At 40.3% G+C, this 14,228-nt stretch overlaps 2 non-coding genes across 2 annotated transcripts; both read left to right on the top strand.

Moving 5' to 3' along the window:
* Positions 1-3,625: 3,625 nt before the first annotated feature.
* Positions 3,626-3,697, top strand: trnaa-ugc (transfer RNA alanine (anticodon UGC)). The gene has a single exon. It is a non-coding gene; the product is annotated as a tRNA-Ala (tRNA).
* A 426-nt stretch (positions 3,698-4,123) lies between these two features.
* trnaa-ugc (transfer RNA alanine (anticodon UGC)) lies at positions 4,124-4,195 on the top strand. Its single transcript has one exon. It is a non-coding gene; the product is annotated as a tRNA-Ala (tRNA).
* The last annotated feature ends 10,033 nt before the right edge of the window (positions 4,196-14,228 follow it).

Genomic DNA, 14,228 nt, shown 5'->3' with positions numbered 1-14,228 from the left:
AACACAACTCACTGCATACACTCAATTACCAAATTTCCAACACACTCCTAGCAAAATTATACACATGTATGGCTATCATTAACACTATTTTGCCAACTGTCTGGCACACTTTCACATGTGAAAACTGTTTTAGATAATTAGTTCACTTTGCAATCAGCCTAAGCACTATAAATAAGCCACAGGTAAGCTGTCTGTGTGGAGTTCAATGGAAGGAGCAGTAAGAGTGAGAAGAGTGAGAATCAGAGGAGGCCGAGGGAGAGGACGTGGAGGTGAAGAAGTTGGAGGAAGAGGACGTGGAGGTGAAGAAGTTGGAGGAAGAGGACGTGGAGGTGAAGAAGTTGGAGGAAGAGGACGTGGAGGTGAAGAAGTTGGAGGAAGAGGACGTGGAGGTGAAGAAGTTGGAGGAAGAGGACGTGGAGTTGAAGAAGTTGGAGGAAGAGGACGTGGAGGTGAAGAAGTTGGAGGAAGAGGACGTGGAGGTGAAGAAGTTGGAGGAAGAGGACGTGGAGGTGAAGAAGTTGGAGGAAGAGGACGTGGAGGTGAAGAAGTTGGAGGAAGAGGACGTGGAGGTGAAGAAGCGAGAGGGTTAGAGGAAGTTAGAGGAAGAGGACAAGGAGGAGCAAGAAGAGCAAGAAGAGGACGAGGAGGCCGAGGGAGAGGACGTGGAGTTGAAGAAGTTGGAGCAAGAGGACGTGGAGGTGAAGAAGTTGGAGGAAGAGGACGTGGAGGTGAAGAAGTTGGAGGAAGAGGACGTGGAGGTGAAGAAGTTGGAGGAAGAGGACGTGGAGTTGAAGAAGTTGGAGCAAGAGGACATGGAGGTGAAGAAGTTGGAGGAAGAGGACGTGGAGGTGAAGAAGTTGGAGGAAGAGGACGTGGAGGTGAAGAAGCGAGAGGGTTAGAGGAAGTTAGAGGAAGAGGACAAGGAGGAGCAAGAAGAGCAAGAAGAGGACGAGGAGGCCGAGGGAGAGGACGTGGAGTTGAAGAAGTTGGAGCAAGAGGACGTGGAGGTGAAGAAGTTGGAGGAAGAGGACGTGGAGGTGAAGAAGTTGGAGGAAGAGGACGTGGAGGTGAAGAAGTTGGAGGAAGAGGACGTGGAGTTGAAGAAGTTGGAGCAAGAGGACGTGGAGGTGAAGAAGTTGGAGGAAGAGGACGTGGAGGTGAAGAAGTTGGAGGAAGAGGACGTGGAGGTGAAGAAGTTGGAGGAAGAGGACGTGGAGGTGAAGAAGTTGGTGGAAGAGGACGTGGAGTTGAAGAAGCGAGAAGGTTAGAGGAAGTTAGAGGAAGAGGACAAGGAGAAGCAAGAAGAGGATGAGGAGGCCGAGGGAGAGGACGTGGAGTTGAAGAAGCGAGAGGGTTAGAGGAAGTTAGAGGAAGAGGACAAGGAGGAGCAAGAAGAGGACGAGGAGGGGAAAGAGGAAGGGTAAGAAGAGTAAGAAATAGAATAACTGATGACATCAGAGGTACAATAGTGGACCATGTCATCAACCATGGGATGACCCTGAGGGAAGCTGGCCAACGGGTTCAGCCTAATTTGAGCCGCTACACTGTGGCAAGCATCATTAGGACATTTCGAAATGAGAATCGGTAAGTACTTTGTAGCACTGCCATACTCTAATGAGAAACACAACAGTACCATACATGCAAAAATACTGAAATTGTTACTTTACAGAATTGCTAGACGTCCAGATGTTGGGGGCAGAGGAAGAATGTTCACTCCAGAGCAAGAGACCCATATAGTGAACATGGTGATTGCCAATAATGCAATAAGACTGCGCGAAATACAGCAGCGCATAATTGATAATGACACCATCTTTCAAAATATACACAGTGTAAGCATTTCTGCACTAAGTCGTGTACTTGCGCGCCACAGAATAAGAATGAAGCAAATTTACCGAGTTCCTTTCGAGAGAAACAGAACGTGTAAAGCAACTGCGATATGACTATGTGCAGGTAAGCTATAGTGTCATTGGTTCTGAATTTGGAAGTGCATACTGTAGTGCTGTGCATGGGCCTGATGTGTTGCATTTGTTTTGTCTTGTCCAGAGAGTGATGGAACTAGAAGCAGATGCCATGGGACATGAGCTACTTTTTGTAGATGAGGCCGGTTTTAACCTCAGTAAAACCAGGAGACGTGGCAGGAACATTATTGGACACATTGCCATCATCAATGTCCCAGGACAACGTGGTGGTAACATAACCATGTGTGCAGCTATAAGCCAAAATGGTGTTGTTCACCATCATGCAACCATAGGCCCATACAACACTGCACACATTATAGCATTCCTGGACACCTTACATGACATGCTCACTGTTCAGAGACCAGAGCATACCCGATATGTCATCATATGGGACAATGTTAGTTTCCATAGGGCTGCTTTGGTCCGCAACTGGTTTACAGACCACCCATTCTTCATGGCACTCAACCTCCCTCCATACTCTCCATTCTTAAATCCCATCGAGGAGTTCTTCTCTGCCTGGCGCTGGAAAGCGTACGACGGTCATCCTCATCAACAGGTAGCCCTTTTACAGGCAATGGAGGAGGCATGTGGAGATATTGACCAGGCATCATGTCAGGGCTGGATACGGCATTCAAGGAGATATTTTCCCCGGTGCCTTAGACTGGAGGATATCGCATGCGATGTGGACGAAATTTTGTGGCCGGACCCAGAAAGACGACATGATGTAGGCTGATTTTTTTTTTTTTTTTTTTTTTTTTTGTGAAATTACTATTTTGTGTTCTGACTTTGTCTTAGTTTGATGAGTGTGAATAAACACCAATACTTGAAGTTTGGATCCTTGTATGTTTACATGACACTATGACAAAAGTATGACCTCAAATTGACATCTGTACACAGAGAAAGCAAAAGCCAGATGTGTTTTGTATTCATACCATCAGTGTGTAGTTGGCACATTGTGTGCTTAGTAGATGATGGCTTGTGTTTACTGTTTGATACGAAAACACCATTTTTACGAAGGTGTGAAGAGTTAATTTAGCTGTGTTCGCTTTTGCAAGAGAACTACAATGTTTTGATAATTGGGTGAAAGGTTTTCTTATTTGTGTGTAGAGTTTTGCAAAAATAGCCAATAGTTACAAAAAATGTGCTTAAGCAATCAGAAAAAACTGTAACAAAGAAGGAAAACAACAGCTGTCCTTGGTTCAATCCCCAGCATCTCCAAGCAATGAGGAACTTTCCATTACTTTCTTTGCTTGTTTCCTGAACCTCAAAACCACATATGCATTCCAGTGTTGACCTTTATCACCAATAATTTTTTATTTAAAGGCAAATCTAGGTAAATAACAGAACGCAATCATCACCAAGAGGGGATGTAGCTCAGTGGTGGAGCGCATGCTTTGCATGTATGATGTATGCCTTTGATTTAAAAGTCCAACATTGCTTGGAGATGCTGGAGATTGAACCCAGTACCTCATACATGCAAAGCATTGAACCCAGTACCTCATACATGCAAAGCATGCCTCATACATGCTTTGCATGTATGAGGTACTGGGTTCAATCTCCAGCATCTCCAAGCAATGTTGGACTTTTAAATCAAAGGCATACATCACATATACATCGTGCATAAAGAAAATAATATGTAAAATAGAAGAAAAACAACAGCTAAATCAGGGGATGTAGCTCAGTGGTAGAGCGCATGCTTTGCATGTATGAGGTTCTGGGTTCAATCCCCAGCATCTCCAAGCAATGTTGGACTTTTAAATCAAAGGCATACATCACATATATCGTGCATAAAGAAAATAATATTTAACAAAGAAGGAAAACAACAGATGTCCTTGGTTCAATCCCCAGCATCTCCAAGCAATGAGGAACTTTCCATTACTTTCTTTGCTTGTTTCCTGAACCTCAAAACCACATATGCATTCCAGTGTTGACCTTTATCACCAATAATTTTTTATTTAAAGGCAAATCTAGGTAAATAACAGAATGCAATCATCACCAAGAGAGGATGTAGCTCAGTGGTGGAGCGCATGCTTTGCATGTATGAGGTACTGGGTTCAATCTCCAGCATCTCCAAGCAATGTTGGACTTTTAAATCAAAGGCATACATATACATCGTGCATAAAGAAAATAATATGTAAAAAAGAAGAAAAACAACAGCAAAATCAGGGGATGTAGCTCAGTGGTAGAGCGCATGCTTTGCATGTATGAGGTCCTGGGTTCAATCCCCAGCATCTCCAAGCAATGTGGAACTTACCAATACTTTCTTTGCTTGTTTCATGAACCTCAAAACCACATATGTATGCATTCAAGTATTGACCTTTATCACCTATAAATTTTTGATTCAAAGGCACATCTAGGTAAATAATGGAACACACTTGTCACCATGAGGGGATGTAGCTCAGTGGTAGAGCGCATGCTTTGCCCGCGTACCTCCCGTGGATTGTTCAGCTAAACGGCCCTAAACAGTTGAGAAGCACCTGGCTGCAGCCTGCAGATTTGGGCGGGGGTGCACATCAATGCTTCTCATTGGTTAGTGGCAAAGTGATGACGTCGATCGAGGTGGGGCCGCGCCCGTGAACTCATGACATCGATTTCTAGCATGCTTTCATTTCCGCTGTTCATCGCTGCAAGGTGAATACAGGCAAGCTACTCTTCTTTTTTTTCCTCTAATTTTATTTACAATTTTTAATTCTGAAGTGGCGTTTAGTGTGATGATTAAATGACGTGGTGTAAAAATAAGATCGTTTTTATTTTACTCACCATATCACACAAATAACTAGGGCAGGGTTTCCCCAAAGCATCGTAGGCCTGTGTATGTGTGTGTGTGTGTGTGTGTGTGTGTGTGTGTGTGTGTGTGTGTGTGTATATAGTGTGGTTTTGGTGGGATTAGGATATAACAAGGCCCTTAAAGAAATACAGTGGCAAAACTGAACCAGGAGAAGAAAAATAGGATTTAAGAGTTACAGTTTTTTACAATCACTTTGCTACTATTTTCAGAACCTTGATGTCATTTTTCAAAACTCTAGACACAAAACTCAAAACGATAATCACTTGAAACACAGGCTGTCTAATGTTCAAAACATTGCATTGTGCATTCACATCTTTAAAGAAATCTTGCACTTGCACAATCATTGGTTCAAAAAACAAATTAACTGTGAAATACCATTGAAACATAACTATAGATCACCCACACACAAGCAACCGATAGTTTCACTGTGTCATTGTTCGTACAATCATTAAATATTGTAGAGCAAAATAGGTGATACAGGTTTCATTATGGTACTACATGTACAGTAAATACATCTCTGTAAAAGTACTGCAGTAGTAGAGAGAATATTACAGACACAGTGGAATCATTGTGAACAAAGTTTGTAACATATTGATGCAAAACACTACAGTACAATCACAACATGGTTTTTTGAATCAAAGCAAAAATAATTAGCTATGAAATAGAAAAGAAAAGACAGTACTGTAAAACATCAAATGCAGTGTTCCTCAACTTGCTGTAAGAAACTAAACAGGAGTGATTACTGTACTTCTACACTGTCATCAACTCTGTGTTGTGGATTTGGCCACAGGTTCTCATCTACATCACAATGGATGTTGGAAAATGACATCTTGGAAAAAACCTTTGGCATGGCGAGTCCAGGCCTGACACTGCTCTGCTGTGATTGGCAGAATTGGACACGCAGTTACAAGGGCCTGCATCTATACAGTACTGTACTGTCAATACTGTACATAGTCTGAAAAGGTGGTACAGTATTTGGCACCATTGACACAGTGTCTGATGAAGCATTACAGTATGATAAAATATTAGGCTACATCCATGGATATTGTAGTCTAATTGGTTCATGCCATGCTAATTGGTGACAATGAATCTCATTATCTTGAAACTTTCATGATTTACTGTAAACATGGAAGATTGTGTGTCTGTTTCCATACAACTATGCATTAAGAGTAATGCAACAGTTACTTATCATTTTGAGCAGTTGTATCAATTGATAGTTAGATCATTGTAAGGAAATGAATAGACACTCATTTGAAATGTAATGTGTGAATTGCCTTTTGAAATACTTTGATGTTAAGTTGTGTCATATTGAACAGGTGATCTTTGTTGAATGAACAAATGATCTAAGTTTTATGTGTATTGTATCCAAGCAATTGAGAAAAGGGTTAGAGTTTTGAAAAATGTGCTTTTTGATCATTGGTTGTGAGTTTTGTGTCTAGAGTTGTGAAAAATGACATCAAAAATGACATTTTCATACTACTGAAAATAGTAACAAAGTGATTGTAAAAAACTGTAATAGTAACAATATACAAAGTTATATTGTAGGACTTTTTTTCTATAAATAAATTGATTAAATGTAAACTATTTTGATATTATTGTTATTAATAAGTATACATTTATTTAATTGAACATAAAAAAATTGGCATTGTCATCTCCATTTATATTCCCTGGGTACCACTTTTGCTATTTTACTTTATATATATATATTTTTTTTTTTGCTGTGTTAATTATTCTCTAACTCTTACTCTAGTCCTCCATCTCTCTCACCTATTTTTTTTGTTGTTGTTTACTTTATAACTCAAAGGTTTTTTTAAGAGCCATTCCCCCCTGCAAAAATGTACACAACTGTGTTAAGCCAGGGGGGAGTATGAAAAGACTGCAGTAGTAGGTGCCCATTCTGCCAGTACACCAGCATGCCACAGCTGATGTATTACCACATCAAACATAATTTCCCATCCTATCCTAATCTATCTATCCTTCTATCTCTGTCTGCCTATCTATCTCTAGCTATCTGTCATGTCCATCCGTCTGTCTGTGCCTGATAAACTGTATTGCCTTCAAAACTTTTAGGCTTTCTCAAGCCAAATTAAAGTTTGTCTTGACAAATTTTTTTTTAACTACTTTATATTGTTCATAAACAAAGTAAGTCTCTTAGGTTCTTTACAGACAAAGCCAATAACACTCAAGTATATCTTGTCTAACATTTTCCTATAATATGTTTAAAATGTATAAAAAAGAAATTCCTTGTATGACTCTGTACTGTTAATGCCTTTCTTCAAAATGATTCAATATTGCTTGTTCTGTATTTTATCTAAATTAGGTGTTGTGAACAGGAGTGCATTTTCCAGACAATATAGGCAAGACTTCCGGGTGCCCTACTCGTTGACTCTGTGCTTGCCCTGCACTGAAATACACAAGGACTGCCCACCTGGGTGTGTGGGTGATGGCAGAAGTGGAGTCCTGCGTGCATTCTTTTCCGAGAAGGGGGTTGAGGGCTATTGCTCGGTTGATTGTTTTTTCAATGATGGAATTTCAGGCTGAGTAGATTGTGTGAGAGTGTACGTGTGTGTGAGAGTCTACGTGTGTGTGTGTGAGAGAGTGTGAGTGTACGTGTGTGAGAGTGTACGTGTGTGTGAGAGTGTACGTGTGAGAGTGTACGTGTGTGTGTGAGAGTGTACGTGTGTGAGAGTGTACGTGTGTGTGTGTGAAAGTGTACGTGTGTGAGAGTGTACGTGTGTGAGAGAGAGAGTGTGTGTGTGTGTGTGTGTGTGAGAGTGTATACGTGTGTGAGAGTGTACGTGTGTGTGAAAGTGTACGTGTGTGAGAGTGTACGTGTGTGAGAGTGTACGTGTGTGAGAGAGAGTGTGTGTGTGTGTGTGTGTGTGTGTGTGAGAGAGAGTACGTGTGTGTGTACGTGTGTGAGAGTTTACGTGAGTGTGTGAGTGTGTACGTGTGTGTGAGAGAGAGTGTGAGTGTACGTGTGTGAGAGTGTACGTGTGTGTGAGAGTGTACGTGTGAGAGTGTACGTGTGTGTGTGAGAGTGTACGTGTGTGAGAGTGTACGTGTGTGTGTGAGAGTGTACGTGTGTGTGTGAGAGAGAGTGTGTGTGTGTGTGTGTGTGTGAGAGTGTACGTGTGTGTGAGAGTGTGAGTGTGTGTGAGAGTGTACGTGTGTGTGAGAGTGTATACGTGTGTGAGAGTGTACGTGTGTGAGAGTGTACGTGTGTGAGAGTGTACGTGTGCGAGAGTGTGTGTGAGAGTGTACGTGTGTGTGAGAGTGTACGTGTGTGAGAGTGTACGTGTGTGTGTGTGTGTGTACGTGTGTGTGAGTGTACGTGTGTGTGTGTGAGTGTACGTGTGTGTGTGTGAGTGTACGTGTGTGTGTGTGTGAGAGTGTACGTGTGTGAGAGTGTACGTGTGTGAGAGAGTGTGTGTGTGTGTGTGAGAGAGAGTACGTGTGAGTGTACGTGTGTGTGTGTGTACGTGTGTGAGAGTTTACGTGAGTGTGTGAGTTTACGTGAGGGTGTGAATTTACGTGTGTGTGTGAGTGTGCAGTTTGTGCACGTGTGTGAGTGTACGTGTGTGTGTGTGAGTGTACACGTGTGTGAGTGTGCAGTCTGTGCACGTGTGTGAGAGTGTACGTGTGTGCGTGCGCATGTATATGTGTGTATGTGATTATCTGTATGTGTGCATATCTCTACACAATTATTCTTGTTTTGAAATAAAAGTTGTCACTGGTATGAGTTTGGTTTTTTGAGTTGGCATGCATAATATGGGATACAGATATTGACAATGTACTGTATAGAGGAATTACAGAGGAATGATTAAAATAAGAAATATATAAGGTGCCATTAATGTTTACAGTAATTTTGTAGGTTTACACAGTGAAGTGCAACAGAATGTGAAAAACTTTTAAAATACTACACAGATATTACACAATACTCTGTAATTCCTTATAAGTTTACCTTAGAGCAGGCATAATTAAAGCTATGGATATGCGCTCTACTCCTTTTTGCTGCTTTCATTATTACTTTAGAGTTTTTTTTAAAACGTCGACGGCATTACTGTACAACTTAATGCAAATACGATGCATGCGCTTTCAGCGTGATATGCATGAGTTTTGTTTTCAACCCCATTTCCTGTTTACCGTGGCGTCGACGTCATTGCTGTGCCACAAACCAATGAGAAGCGTTATGGGCGGGACTGCTCATGCAGCCCCGCCCCAGGTGCGGCCCCGCCTCGATCGACGTCATCAATTTGCCACTAACCAATGAGAAGCATTGTGCAGCCCCGCCCCGATCTGCAGGCTGCAGCCAGGTGTACTTGGAACAGTTTCCCATTCATTTTCAATGGTAGTGCTAAAACCATAGACTGTAAAAAATGGCTAAAACACTACGGATGTAATATACCTTTGGCCGCTACGCCCTTTTGGCGCTGTTCCGAGTTTTTACAGAGCGTTTTTGAAAACTTTTATTCTAGACAAACTTCTGCGGAGACATCGACTCACTACCATCATTCACACTGATTTTTCATCTATCAAAGGTAAAACTAAAGAGTAAATTTACAGTCATTGGTACAGTAGCTAGCATCGTTGCATGATAAGAGATGACGTGTTATGAAATGAAGCGCCGAATAATTCATTAACATGATCGTTTTAATTATTCATGTGTATAGTTTTCATGTCATGACGTTAAATAAATAATCTTGTCAGTCCGTTTCTGACAAGGTTATGTTGATGAGTTAGCTCAGCATCGCTCGTTTTAGAAGGTGGGGTGAATACGAGCTAGAATGAACATGATAGTTTTTTTAGATTTATGTGAATGGTTTTCATATTGTGACGTTAAATAACCTATACAGCATACATTTAATGTGTTGATAACTCGCCTACAGATAGGCCTATTGTCTTACTGTCTGATTAATTATACATTGCACTAACCAAAATCTTGACTATCAATTATCAATACAATCTCAGACTGAACCATTATTTTTTATGCCATTAAAAACATTAAAATCATTAAAACTTTTTTTTTAATGTATGAAAAAGTATTGTCTTCTTGACCTTTTGAACTACAGTATGAAGTTTAGAGAGATCAAAGATTGAATCAAACCTTCATCAAACCTTGTGTGATCCATTTCTCAATATTTGTCATTTTTTTCAAAACTCTACACAGTTCTCCAAACCAACTTTCATCTAGGGACATGCACAGCAATTAATTTCACATTCAAAATGCACTATATCTATCAAAACACTTTAGCCTATATCTCAAATCAGCTCATTCTTACAGAACACAAGCAAAGTTTTTCAACCAACAAACACACTTTGTCAATCATTAAACACAGACCAAAACAAACACACTAATATCAGGAGCATTATACAATGTTTTCTTTTTTACAATTTCTTTACAAAACAAAAAGAGTCTTTACAGTTTTTTTCAATTGCTTACACACTAAAATTAAAACTTTCCCACTATTAGCAAAACCTTACACTCAAGGAGCAAAACACCAGCCTAGATTTGCACAATTGTAAGCACGTTGTCAGCTTCACCCTTTTTGCAAAACATTACACACAGTAATTTGTAAAGCTCTACACACATTTTCACACCTTAGACACAGTTAAGGATTGTGAGGTTACTTCCTTGTCATTACAAAGCCCCGGTTTGCCATTGACCACACTAATGAATGAATTGGATATGCACATCCACCAGGTGTGGAAGCACACATGTGCTAATTTGAAAACGCAGCACTCAGGTGTGCTATAAAAGGCAGCAGGTGAGTTCACCTGTCTTCAACAAAAATGGAAGGAGCTAGAAGAAGAAGAAGAGTGAGAATAAGAGGGGGAGCTCAAAGAGGAGATGAAGGAGGTAGAGGAAGAGGAGGTAGAGGAAGAGGAGGTAGAGGAAGAGGAGAAGGAGGTAGAGGAAGAGGAGAAGGAGGCAGAGGAAGAGGTGAAGAAGGTAGAGGAGGAGGAGAAGAAGGTAGAGGAGGAGGCCCAGGTAGAGGAAGAGGTGAAGGAGGTAGAGGAGGAGGAGAAGGAGGTATAGGAGGAGGCCCAGGTAGAGGAAGAGGAGAAGAAGGAGATAGAGGAAGAGGAGAAGAAGGAGATAGAGGAAGAGGCCTAGGTAGAGGAAGAGGTAGAGAAGGACTTGAAGAGTTGATAGAACCTGAACAAAGAAGACGAGGACCAAATTTGACTCAAGAAATCCGTGCAACACTTATTGACCATGTTATCAACCATGAACTGACACTAAAGGAAGCTGGACAAAGAGATCAACCAAATCTCTGGTTGATACTGTAACTGAATAGTTACAGTATTCTTGTTGCTTTTACAGTAGTTTTTCTCAAACTGTCAAACTGTATGTACTTCATGCAGTAATTTTTATTTGTCTACAGATTTTATTTTTTTCATTGATTTCTTTGTTGGTTGATTACTGTAACTGATTATGGTAAGAAATACTGTAAATAAATACTTGAAATATGAGTCTGCAGAAATCAGTGTTGTGCAGTGCTTGGCAAGTTTATAGTAGGCCTATTTGTGTACATTCTCCCTATATCTCAAACTAATCATGAAGAATGTTGTGGGTTTGTCACTATTTTTTTTTTCTTCATCTAAATTATCCCTTACATAACAATGTCTGGCCAAAAATCTAGCACATGCTATTTCCTAAAAATAGTTTTTTTACAAATGTGTTTTTTATTTATCACAGCCATGTGAAACTGGCTGCAATAGTGTCTGATCATTGAGGACTGTGTTGGATATGTAAATGAAAACTAATAGCATTTTTACAAATATGTGTATATCTTTTGACTGAAGTGTGTATGTTTTGACAGAAGTGTGTCATTTTGCAAACAATCTAGGAATTATGCAAATTGAGTGTGGTCTTTGGATAATTGTGATTATATTTTGAAAAAAAGAACCCGGTTTTCAAAATTGCGTGTAAACAATTGAAAAAAAACTGTAATGTGTAATGTGTAATTCACTGCAGTTTATGTTATTGATGTTTACATTACAGTACAAAATGATCCTTAAGTTTTCCCTTTTGAATGGATAGTAATGAAATTGAAAGACTAACGCTTGTGTAGGTGTTCAGATTCATTTAATTGCTTTGATAGTAGACAAAAAAAATTTTTTTAGACTCAAAATATATTTTCATTACAATATTACGGTAGAAATGTAGCATATTTCTGTCTTATTCAGTTTTGTATTATGTTATTACGTCAAAGTGAGAAAATAATTAATGTAATTTGAAAGATGTAGTCATTGAATGCATTTCGTGCCAGCGCAATGATAAATGATCCACAGTTGAGCCCACATAGATTTCTGTTGTGCTCACTGTGTGAAGAGTTTTGCAAAAGTGACCTAAGAATTGAGAAATGTGTAAATTAAACCTAAAATTATCTTATTCTTTCAAGGTAGATCAAGATGCAGAAGAAAATTATGTTCTTCCCAGGGAGAATCTGTGTTGTGTTCCGCAAGGGGCCACTCGGATTTCTCCTCCAGGAGCCGTCTAACGAAGCTAGGCGGATTAAGGACGACCCCACTCAGCAGGACAAGTCTGTGGCCATGAGGGAGGACCTTGTGCGGCAGAATGCTCTGGCTGTGGTCCGTCAGAGAGGAGGGGATGCCTCAGACAAGACGGAGGTGTTGGGAGACTATATCCTGCAGTTTGGGAAATATGAAGGGAAGTCTTTCAGGTGGCTTTTACAGAATGATGTTGGGTACACTATGTATCTCATCAAGAACCTCCGGAAGGAGGAGGCATCAGGCATCTGTATGTCTGAGGGGCATGGCAAGGACAGCCTACAGTCATTTGTTAATTATGCTCTTAGTTTTGGAGAGATTCAGTCTCTTCTCGCCTATGAGGCCAGTGGAGTGGGTGTTGCGGCAGCCTCATCGGAAGATGACCAGCTGGTTGGCTTTGGTTCCCGGGCCAAGAGCACCTGGAAGGAGATATGGGATGGCAGAGCTGATGGCTATGCAGACTTCAAGTCAAGTCAAGTCAAGTCAAATATATTTATATAGCGCTTTTCACAATACAGATTGTATCAAAGCTGCTTCACAGTATCAATCAAAACAAATTAACAGTGTTTGTTTATTACTGGAAAAGACATCCAAGTTTGGTAGAGCTGACCAGTGGTATGATGGGTCATTTAATTTGAATATCCCCATCTTCATCTTGGGGAAGAGCTGCGTCCCAGGGACACGCATGTGCAAGTTGCAGCAGTACCTGCGGAAGAGGCAGGAATCTGCCACTGCTTCGACATCTGCTGAGCATGCCTCAAGGGCCCCAGCTAAACCCCTTGGTAGGTTATCCTATTAACATTTTTGTTCACATTTTTTTAGATTAAAATTACTATTCATGTATGACCAGAAATAGACTTTTAATTATTTCCTCTATACATCCATGTTTAAATATACATGTGAAAAATGCGTATAATTCATCCTAAATTTGGAAAACAAATGATTGTCTGTGCCACAGTGATGGATGACGATGAAGAGCTGGAGAGGGCGATGTTGGGCATCTCACCTTCTAAGCTACAAGTGCAGAGCTGTAAGTACACTGTTATTACACTGACCAAATGTCAGATTAATAATGATCTATGGTCTATTTTGTATCTGCTGTCTTCCACATTTATTTCTCTGTGTTTGTGTGTAACCAGTTGCTGTGCCAGTAGCTGCAGCTGTCAAACCCAGAGTGTCATCAGGAGCAAAGAAAGGTGTTTAAATAAAAGGTTTCAGGGCTGGAGTACAATTCTTTTACATAATGAAATGACCTCCAAAACTGAACCTTCACTTAACTGGTTATATTGTTTGTGTTCTGGCCATGTTCCTCTAACAATATGGTTGAATGCTGCCGTTATACTAACTGTCCTAAGGACTATGAATTGATCCTACCATGATGAACTGATTACAACCGCAAGGAGGGTAAATATGCACTTTTTGTTTTCCATTCACTATGTATTAAAAACAAATTAAGTAGCGTTGGGTACTAACACTTGAATGCATGCTTGTTCATTGAGTTCTTACTAACACCAACACTTGTATATATTGTGAATTCTGAAATGACTGATGATTTTGTCTGTTATAGTTTTATCTGAGGCACTGTCCAAACCAAATCCTGATACAACTGCTGAACTGCAAGCATCACCAGTTGATGGTACAAACACTGTGATCAGGTTCATGTAGTCAAATGATGAGTTAATTTTGGTTACATAAAAATAATAATTGTTATATTTACGTTCATGTAGCTCCAGCCTCTCCAGTATGGAGCGAATTATGTGCCAAAACCTCACACACACACAAAACGTGTTTTACTCACACCCAATGATTCACAAACAAACTCAATGTGGTTTGTAAATACAAAACATCACTCACAAACTAATGCATATTGTTCTGCAAATAAAAAACGTACCTATCAAACAAATACAGTATGTTTTACATATACATAGAAACGTATTTCTTCAATGAGAAAAATATTATCCAAG

Source organism: Rhinichthys klamathensis, unplaced genomic scaffold (assembly GCF_029890125.1).
Source record: "Rhinichthys klamathensis goyatoka isolate OS25496 unplaced genomic scaffold, OSU_Roscu_1.1 h1tg000036l_1, whole genome shotgun sequence".
Lineage (NCBI taxonomy): Eukaryota > Metazoa > Chordata > Actinopteri > Cypriniformes > Leuciscidae > Rhinichthys > Rhinichthys klamathensis.
This window is presented reverse-complemented; position numbering and strand designations above follow the sequence as displayed.